Source organism: Puma concolor, chromosome F2 (genome assembly GCF_028749965.1).
Source record: "Puma concolor isolate L17-30 chromosome F2, mPumCon1.1.hap2, whole genome shotgun sequence".
Lineage (NCBI taxonomy): Eukaryota > Metazoa > Chordata > Mammalia > Carnivora > Felidae > Puma > Puma concolor.
The window spans coordinates 20463477-20474253 of record NC_141684.1 but is presented as its reverse complement, the minus strand read 5'-3'; the positions used below and the strand labels follow the sequence as shown (position 1 = coordinate 20474253).

At 40.4% G+C, this 10777-nt stretch overlaps 1 long non-coding RNA gene across 1 annotated transcript; it reads right to left on the bottom strand.

Moving 5' to 3' along the window:
* Positions 1–939: 939 nt before the first annotated feature.
* On the bottom strand, positions 940–8349 carry LOC147571875 (uncharacterized). The gene is made up of 2 exons (XR_015246758.1): positions 8130–8349; positions 940–1390 (listed from the first exon to the last, which is right to left on the bottom strand). It is a non-coding gene; the product is annotated as an uncharacterized LOC147571875 (long non-coding RNA).
* Between the last annotated feature and the right edge of the window lie 2428 nt (positions 8350–10777).

The following is a 10777-nucleotide window of genomic DNA, read 5'->3' as shown; positions in this document are numbered from 1 at the left end:
CTATGGGAGTGGGGTTGGGGGAAAGGAAAAGTAATAAATTCTATTTGAAACTCATTCGCACGTTTGAATTTGGAAATGCCTTGCCAACGACAAGTCTTGATCTCAGAAGAACCATATAAGCTAGAGAGAGGTACAACTTTGGATATGTGAGCGTACAAGTGGTCAGTGATGCCTGGAGGTGATCTCTAGCTCACCATGAAGAAATGTACAGAGGGAAAAGGGATGAGAACACTGGCACATCAAAGCAGGTGGAGGAAAAACAGCCCAAAAAAGAAACCAAAGGGCACTCTCCAGAGGTTTAGATACAACGTGGCTTGACATAGTCAGTGAAAGAGAGACCTAGGAATAGTCACCAACCCATCAAATGCTGTAGAGGCATGAACTTGTTCTTGGTTGTTCCGTGGAGACTTCAAAGCAATGATGAGAACACAGCCAAGCAGCCAAACTAGGTAGAAAGTATTTATGTCATAGTCACTGAACACCTACTAGAGACTGGGTGCCGAGGAAAAAAAACAGGAGAGTAAATTCTAGGTCCCTTGACATGAAGAAAAACAATTCAATTCATTCTTTGACATTCCAAAATCCCAGGTCTTTCCTTTGTCTTATCCAAAATGATCTCAGTCCGCTCTATAGGTACCTATGTACCTATAGGTCCATAGTACTTTATCCACAACTTTAAGCTCCAAACAGCTCTGGAAACTGTGTTTTGTTTTGTTTCAAGAATCTGACCTGGACAAATAAGAGGTTATTTTTAGTCTTTATTTATCTCTTAATGTGAACATTCACATGTTTGACTGCAGAAATATTGATCCAGATGATTATAACGTACTGTACTGTACCCCACTTATGGTCATAAAATACACGGCACGTGTTCTTTATTTGCTTCTTAAAATCTCTCCCCCTTCAATAATTAAATTCCAAAACACATACGATGCGAGATTATGGACATCTAGAATTAAAGCACTTTATTAAAACACCTCAGAAAATAGACATTTTTCTTCTTTCTAGATTAGATACTTCTGATGGGAGCCATATATAATATTTATTTTGAGTGTGAAACTTTCTGGCAGAAATCAAGCCCTTGCACTAAACAACAGTCTATTTGTCCCTCTCTATGGCAACTATCACCGCTGTGCCACTGCATTCACTCCGAGTACAGCAGCAGAGACTGGAGGGTGCTCCTCAGCTTGCAAGGAGATGTCCTGTCCCGGAGCTGACCTCACTCCCCTGAGCGTTCTCTCTGCTTCCTTCGCTCTATGGCCCAGGGTCTGCTGGCTCCCTTTTCTGCCCTGCACCTGGGCCTGCTTCCGTTTTCTTTTCCATGAAATCTTAGGCCAGGAGACTCTTCCCATTCTTATTTGGCAAGCTTGGGATCATTACCATTTCAGAGCTGGAAGAAAATTCAGAGAGAGCATTGTGTTTAGTCCCCCTCCTTGTAGAAACAAGGACACTGAGGGGCAGAGAAATGAGGGGACTTGGCCACATCGCCTCGGTAATTTATGACCAAGTGAGGACTCCAATCCAGCCTGCTATTTCACCTTCCCAGCTCAAGGGAGCCAAACATCAGATGCATGGGTGCAGTAGGTTCTGTAGTGGACACTTTTGTTTGCTTTGTTTGTTTGTTGGATTATTTATTTTACTCTCCAGTTTTCTTCTGGGATATCACTTCCACATCTTTATCCCTGTGGTTCAAGCAAATGCACTCAACTCCCTAATTCCATGGGTAGCAAATAACTGGAGCCAGGCCAGTCACAGAAATGAACTCCCAAACCAGTCGGACAGAGATCTGGGAAGCTTTGGAACAATTACCAAGAGGAGGGCATATGTGCACTCTTTAATCCCCATTGGACTTCAGTGGCATCTGGGACCACATGGCCCAGAGTTATTTAGAGCCATCTGACTATCACATGAAGCCAAGAAGGGAAGCCAGAGCCTAGAGGTGGAAAGACAGGGTGTTCTGATGACACTGAGTTTCCAAATTCTCCCATGCCTGAACCCCTTCTACCTCTGATTTTTTCAGTCACATAAACCAATTAATTTCTTCTTCTGTTTAAGCTCACTCGGAGTGGATTATCTGTCACTTGCAAACAAAAATTCCTTACCACATAAAATGACCTTTTATAAAGCCTCTTCAAATACTGTCTGTTTGTGGTTTGATGATTTTTTTCTAAAGGTCTGGTATTTCTGGAATCTCTGAAATTCAATAACTTGCGGAATTGAGGTGAAGTGAGGAAATACACAGAGGGAAACTTGTGTCTTGATAATACGCTATAGTTTCTACTCTACATAAATGATAGCATTGCACATTTTACCGAAGTCCTATGTTCTCATTTTATGCTGGGTGTGTGACTCCATTTGCTTAATTTGAAACGTATGCAAGCATCCTAACTTTTAATGTTGCAAACTGAGCTCTGGCATTGGGCTTTTCTGTTTATTTGTGTTTATAAAATCATCGTCTCTTGTTCTTAAGAACAAGAAGAGTTACAAGCGTGGTTTTTTTTTATGTTACATAGTTTTTTTTTAAATAAATAAGTCTTAAGAGGTTTTGTAAACTTCAAACCACTGTAAAAGAATGACATGATATGAGCTAAATGTAAATGAATCAGAAACTTCCAGATTAAATTTACCTTCAAATCCACATGAGTTTATAGACCAAAGGGAAGCTTTGATATCTTAAAAAGCCCATGGGAGAGTGGATAATATTTAACATGTTGGTCTATGCCAAATTAGCCCCTTTTTATTGAATAGTTATCTCCTTTGCATATGGAAAGGCCTCCCAAACAGGGTGTTTTCTTGAGTAAAATCAATGGAGAAGACAGCTCACGTACCACTACTCAGATGAGATGAGCCAGTCACAAGGCAATTTCAGGTTTAGGAGAAAAGGACATGGTTGCTTAAAGACACCAACAGCAACTGATTATGCACATCTTCTTTTGAAAGGAGACTTCAGTCCCCTTGTTCAGTTTCCAAACCACCTGCCTACTCATTTCTATTCTCATTCTTGGCTTTGGCCGCCTGTTTCTCCAACCTTATGCCACTCTCCTCTTTCTTAACGCTTGTTTAGCTATATATCATGCTCCTTTCTCTATCTTGAACTTGTCAAACTCTTTCATGCCTTGGGCCTTTGCATTGCCATTCCTTCTATCTAGAAGACTCTTTTGATGACTCCTTGCAAATTGGTCCATATGATATTCTCAGAGGAACCTTCACTGCTCATCCTATTTCCATGCCCCATTATTCTCTCTCATATCACCCTATCAACTTCCTTCATGGCTGTTATAACAATTGTATATATCCTATTTATTGACTCTTTTGTCTGTTTCTCCCTTTTAAAGTATAAGCACCTGAAGTGAAGAGATCATTTTTTTGTTTGTTTACTGCTGTATCTCCAGAGCTGTGAATAGTGACCGCCACATAGTGTACAAACAATAAATATTTGTGGAATGAATGAGAGGGTGAAGGAATGAAGGATGAAACTGTACAAATACGCTCCTTCACCTAAAGGATTATTTATAGAAGGGGAAGGTTATTGTGCTCAAATGTTAACTATTCTAGATAAGGTTGAATAAGCAGGCTTGTCTCTATTTGTGTAGTTTCCATTAAGTTCCATTAAGAAAAGCAACATGAACCATGACTTCATGATCCATAGCCTAATCTAAAAAACATTAATACTTCATCAGGAACTGCTTCACCAATGACCATACACTGTTAAACTGTCTCTACAAATTAGGAAAAACCAAACATCCAGAATTCTAGGGTACTAGAATGAGTTCTATGATTTTTTTTACCTTGGACCTTCTCTTAGAGATGAACCAGGAGTACAGCTTGCCCTAAGTTTAAGGACAAACACTAACTGCCCACAGGAGAAGTGACTCAGTCTTAATGGAAAACAGGAAAGATATCAGGCTGGATATTGTCCATGGTAAGATCAATTATTTAAAACAATGTCAGTTGCCCTTCTATCTATGTGTACTCACAAAATAAGTTGAACAGAAACCATAAATACATTGCTTCATTTAATTTTATGACAACTCAGGGGTGCCTGGGTGGCTTAGTTGGTGAAGTGTCCGACTTTGGCTCAGGCCATGATCTCAGGGTTTGTGAATTTGAGCCCTGCATCAGGCTCTGCACTGATAGCTTCAGATCCTCTGTTTCCCTCTCTCTCTGCCGCTTCCCTTCTCATAAGGGCACATTCAGACACATGCAGTCTTTCTCTTTCTCTCTCAAAAATAAACATTAAAAAAATTAACTTTATGAAAACTCAGAAGACAGGAATAATAGGCATTTCATATCCGTATTTTCGATGTGAGACCCTAACCTTTCCCAACTTCCCAAACCAGAAATTCTGAAGACAAGACCACTGGTTGCTACTGAGAGACAAGAATACTCATGGTGTCTGTAAGCCTAGTGAAAAGAAAAGCCTAGTTTTAAGAAAGGGAATAATAAGGAGCTTTTCTCTATACTTCTCATATAATTAAAAATCGATAACTTATTGTGTGTAAAGTTCATGCTGGGTTTGGTGGGTGACATAAGAGTTTGTACGACAAAAATCTCCTGACCAGGAGCTATTGACATAGTTGGTAAGATCAGACATGCACACATAAAAGGTTTTGTAAGAGTTGCAGATTCAGATCGTTGGTGCTAAAGGAATTAGGCAGAGGCGGAAAAGGAGGGCATCAACCCACGACTGGAGGTAGACAACGAAAGTGCTTCTTGAAAAAGATGGAAATTCAGCTCAGCAGAGCCAACTCAGACACAAGGGCTTGGTGGATAAAGTCTTCACATAAACACTGACAAGGGGGAAAGTACGCCACACTTGGGGAAAGAAACTGACTTGGACAAAGGGTCTAACTTGATGGAGAGAAGCTGGGTTATAAAGAACCTTAAAGCCAAAGGGGCACCTGGGTGGCTCAGTCACTTGAGCACCTGTCTCTTGATTTTGGCTCAGGTCATGATCTTGTGATCATGAGACCAAGCCCCGCATCAGGCTCTGTGCTGAGTGTGGAGCCTGCTTAAGATTCTCTTCTCTCTCTCTCTCTCTCTTTCTCTCTCTCACACACACACATATACACACACGCACACACACATATATACACACACAAATCTTGAAGCCAAACTACAGAGGTCAAGGTGCCTGGTGGTGTCATTAGAGGCAAACATATATACAACAGAGCAAGAGGAAAGTGAGTAAAAGGGAAAGATGTAGACAAGAAATGAAAGGGAAGAAGGAGTGGAGAAAAGGAGAGAAAGAAAAGGAAGAAGTGTTTTATAGTAGAGGGTGAAGCTGATTCCAAAAAAAAAATTGTCATTTTTCTTCAAAGACAACTTATTTTCTAATTTTTTTAATGTTCATTTATTTTTGAGAGAGAGGCAGAGCACAAGCACAGTGGGGTGGGGGTGGGGGTGGCAATGGACAGAGAGAAGGAGACACAGAATCTGAAGTAGGATCCAGACTCTGAGCTGTCAGCACAGAGGCTGATACGGGGCCAAACTCACGGACCAAAGTTATGACCTGCGCTCAAGTCGAACGCTTAACCAACTGAGCCACCCAGGTGTCCCTAAAGACACCTTATTTCCTAAACCGAAAACACTAGGACAGATGACTGGCTGCTATAGAAAATTCTGGGTGCATAGCTACCATGTCCATAGGTCAGACTGCTTACCTGTACAGCCTTTGAGGCATGTTTTTAAGTTAAAGGCTGATAGGGTTTTTGTTGCTGTCATTGTGTTAATGGATACATGCATCCTTCAAGCAACTATAAATCATAAGCATATCTTCCAACAAAATTAAGCTATTCTTGGAGACATCCACCTGGTATCTGGGCATTGAGGGAATGAGAGGCAGGGATAGAAGCACCAGGAAATTGAGACTAGAATTAACGTCACCTAATTTGGGAGATGGAGAAGAGACCACCAGAGGTGGAGCTGGGAAGCGCCCTATGGAGATGAGGGCCTTGGCTGGCAGGAAAAGGGAAAACAACTAATGAGGGCCTCACAGGATGTGTGCTAAAAAATTTGTTCTTTTATGTCTTAGGAGAATCCCAAGAGGAATTGTGATAGCCCCTCATTCAAATGGAGGGAAAAAAAATTAAGTAACTTATCCACAATCACATGTTAAGTGGTAAGTCCAGTCTGATTGTTAACATTGCTGAAATCCATTCCTTCCGCTCACCCCCACAGCCATCCTTTCTTTTCAACCCATTACAGCTCTTGCGGGGATTCCTATAGTCACTCACCAAACAATATCCCTGACTCCAATCCTGTCCGGCTACAATCTATTCTCTGTGCTGCAGCTAGGTGAGCTTATCAAACCAGAAATCAGATCAACTCACTCTCCTGCTTGATCCTTCCAAAGACAGTATGTTTTCCTCTGACCAAAAGGCCAGACTCCTTAGCCATGGCTATAAGTGGGCCAACCATACAATGTATCTTCTTTTCGGGTGCCTGGATGGCTCAGTCGATTAAGCGTCTGCTTTTAAATTCTGCTCAAGTCATGACCCCACAGTTTGTGAGTTCAAACTCCCTGTTGGGCTCTGTGCTGATAGCATGCAGCCTGCTTGGGATTCTCTCTCTGTGTCTCTCTCTCCCTCTCCCCTGCTCCTCTCTAAATAAATAAATAAATAAGATACACTTTTTAAAAATGTATCTTCTTTTGAAAGAGAAGGAGAGGCTACTAAAATTAACCTGGGACAAGAGGCATGAATGAGGACTGTCACACGTAAATAAGGACATGTGATCTCTTACTAGAGAGCCTTTCATGACCTGCTCATTACTTTCCTACTCACCCTTCACCAGTTCCCCATGGCCTTCTTGTACTCTTGCTGTACTAAACTACTGGAAATCCCTATTTCATAGTATTTTCACTTCTGGGGTCTTAATACACACTTTCTCATTATCTCATCTCTCTTCACCAATTGTTCTTCACCCAGCTACCCTTTAGAACCCAGATCAGAGTTTAATTCCTCTATGAAATTCCCCCCACCCCAACTCCTTGAGGCCGGATTCAGTGATGGGTTTTTTGGTTCCATTTCACCATGTGCATGCCCTAGGGTTACATTTAATAGATCACACACACATCTGCTTCCCTGTACATCTTCCCCTCTCATTGGATGCTTCTTTACTGTAATTAAACACCTAGTACATAGTTCCATTCCTACTATAAAGGAGGCATTTATATAGAGGTTTAATAAATACATGTTGAGAGGATAAATGGGTACATGGGTAATTGAAACGATAAAAAAAATAAGTTGTTTTCCAAACTTGTAACCCACTGATATGATTCAGTTTTCATTTCCTTCAAGGTGAATGATTTCCTAGCCTGGCTATGCATCTGAATCACTGAACTGGGTTACCAGATATTGGGGCTAAAGAATCTGTATTTTTAGCAAGATTTCTGGGTGATTCTTATTCAACCCTCGTCCAGTTGGTCTGGATTTAAGAAACTACGTCTCTGCAACGATCACCTGATAGATTTACTTTATTCTCATACGGTTTGTTCTGGTGGAGAGAAATATTAACCCTCTATTTTAAAGTGAGAAGTTATTTGCCTTGGAGTTATTAGGTTACAGTATCTGCAGTCTCAGGATCCTCGGTGCACTAATGTTTTCTTAAAAGAGTTCGGTATACCGAATTGATATGAAATGAACAAAGATACATCTATTCAGATATGAATCCCAGGGTTCCCACTCCAGATATCCATATCTCCAATCTGGGAGCTGGCTCCTATTGGCTCGCTCCTATGGTCAACATTTTTAAGATAAGAAAGATTCCTTAGAACAAGCCAGCAGCCAGGAGAGGAGAGAAGGCAAGAGTTCTCCATGGGGAATACATTTGCTGAATTTTTTCAAATTGCCACATTTCCTATCTTTAGCATTTGAAAAATATTGACTGTACTGAAAAGTTTTAAATTTATGGCAGGTTACTGGGGATTTTTCAGTGTAGCCTGATCCAAGCATTCCCTTTGAAGTAGTGCCTATAATATAGTGCACTTCACCAAAGAAGAGAAAAGAAAAATAGTCCGTCTCCTTGAGAACAAGAACAAACGACTTGCAAACATGAATTGAAAGCCTACTTTCTGAGTAGAGGACCTGAGCTGTTCAGCACGAGTGACCAACAAAGCCATGACCTACCTCCCCACCTCATGCAACCACAGCTGGGAGACTCGACAGAGCAATGACCTCTCTGCTGACTTCTCAGTTAGCCTCCGGCCTGTCAACTGGCAAATAAGCAATCTCAAAAAAGGAAGAGCCGTTGGAGTTCTAAACGAAGGCAGGAAAATGAAGGACAGAAGACAGACTCCACTGCCTCTCCTGCTGCCAGTTTGTTGTAAGTGTTGGATGAAGCACTCAAGTTCTGGGCTGAGTATTTTATCCCTTCATAAAAATAAGCCTCGCAGCTCTTGCCCAACTTGCCAGGCCTAATGACCACAATTCAATGCCATAAAATGCTTTGCATTCCTTGGTGAAAGCTGCCATATAAAAGGTCAGGATACCAGCCTGGGCTTGTTTTGTTCCCGGGATTAAAATTTTGAGACCACAAATTTGACATTATTATTTTTAAAAACCTCTCAAACAAGGCTGAAGATAGATTAAATACCATCTAAGGCTTTGGTGACTTCACCCATAGGCACTTGGGTATACTATGAATGCAGGATAATGGAGAGGCTTTGGATCTCCATGTAGCAGGAAATTGGTGATACATAAATCAGGAGGGCTTCTCTGTAGAGTATAAATGAGAGGACAATTGAAAAATGAGTAGCTGTACATCAGGGCAGGAAGAAGCATAGGTGGCATTTAGAAAAGGAGAATGAGTGTATTTAAATAGAAAATCTAAACTAGGAAAGAGAAAACTTCTGATGTAGAGAATTTGAAAGAGATAATAGGTATTTGAAAATGTCAAGCAAAAAGATCTTGCTCATCAGTTCAGTTAAGAAGATTGAGCACATGTGTTTTTTTTAAACTTTTTGTTTTGAAATAAGTTTAGATTTACAGAGTAGTTGCAAAAAATAGTAAAGCAAGTTCCCATATACTGTTCACCAAACCTCCCCTAATGTTAACATCTTACATAACAATAGTACAATTATTAAAACCAGGAAATTAACATTGATTCAATACTCTTTTTTATTTAAGTTTATTTACTTATTTTGAGAGAGAGAGCACGAGCAGGGAAGGGACAGAGAGAGAGGGAGAGAGAGAGAATCCCAAGCAGGCTCCACACTGTCAGTGCAGAGCCCGATGTGGGGCTCAAACTCATGAACTGCGAGTTAATGACCTGAGCAACATTGATACAATACTCTTAACTAACCTACAAACTTCATTCAAATTTCCCTGGTTTTCCCACTATGTCCTTTTTCTGCAGGAGGATCCAATTTAGGATCCTACATTGAACTTCATTGCCACATCTCCTCTGTCTCCTCCAATTAGTGACAGTTTATGCGTCATTTCTTTTACTCTTTACCTTGTCATTTTCAAAGAATACTGGTCATTTATTCTGTGGAATATTCTTCCGTTTGGGTTTGTCTGATACTTCCTCATGTTAGATAGGAGAAATTGGGCCAGGATGTCACAGAAGTGATGCCGTGCCTTTCTCAGTACATCAGATCAGGTGGACACTATGTTGATGTGCCTGATTACTGGTGACGTCAACTTTGATCACTGGTTAACACGGTGCCTGTTGGAGTTCTTTGGTATAAAACGCTTTCCCCCATTGTAATTTATGATTAGATTATGAAGAAATATTCTGAGATCATGCAAATATAATTTTCTTAAAAAAAACAACTTTATGTGTATAGTGCAGTTTTAGGGTCACAGCAAAATTAAGGAGAAGATAGAACTTTCCCGTATACCCCTTACCCTACATTTTCATAACCTCCCCCATTTTCAGTATCCTGCACCAGAGTGATGCAGACTGGTATTTGGTACAGAGGGGTATTTGTTACAATCAGTGAACGTACATTAACACCTACTAATCACACAAAGTCCATACTTTGCCTTAGGGTTCACTCTTGGTGGGGTACATTCTATGGGTTTGGACAAAAGTATAATGGCATGTATCTACCATTATAGTATCATGCAGACTCTTTGCACTGCCTTAGAAGTCCGCTGTGCCTCACCTACTCATCCCTCTATAACCCAACCATGGCTCTTTTTACTGTCTCTACAGGTTTGTCTTTTCCAAAATACATACAGCTGGCATCATAAAATATGTAGCTTTTTCTGATTGGCTTCTTTCACTTACTAATATGCATTTAATGCTACTTCCATGTTTTTTCATGGCTTGGTAGCTCATTTCTTTGTAACACTAATAATATTCCATTTTCTAGATGTACCACAGTCTATCCATTTGCCTACTGAAGGACATCTTGGTTGCTTCCAAATTTTAGCACTTATGAATCAAGTTGGTATAAATATTCATGTGAAGGTTTTCACATGGACGTAAGTTTTCAAGTCCTTTGTGTAAGTATTAAGAAAAAAGATTACTGGATCATATAGTATGCTTAGTCTTGTAGGAAATAGTCAGAATGTCTTCTAAAATGTGCCATTTTACATTCCTACCTAGCAATGAATGAGAGTTCCTGTCGTTCCACACCCTCCCCAGTACTTGGTATTGTCGGGGTTCCAGATTTGGGGCCTTCCAAAAGGTATATAGTAGTATCTCATGGTTGTTTTAATTTGCATCTTTCTGATGACATATAATGTATAGCATCTTTTCATACAAATATGCTTTTAGTCACACACTTTTGCTCACTAATTTGAACATTTATCAAGTGTTCTTATGT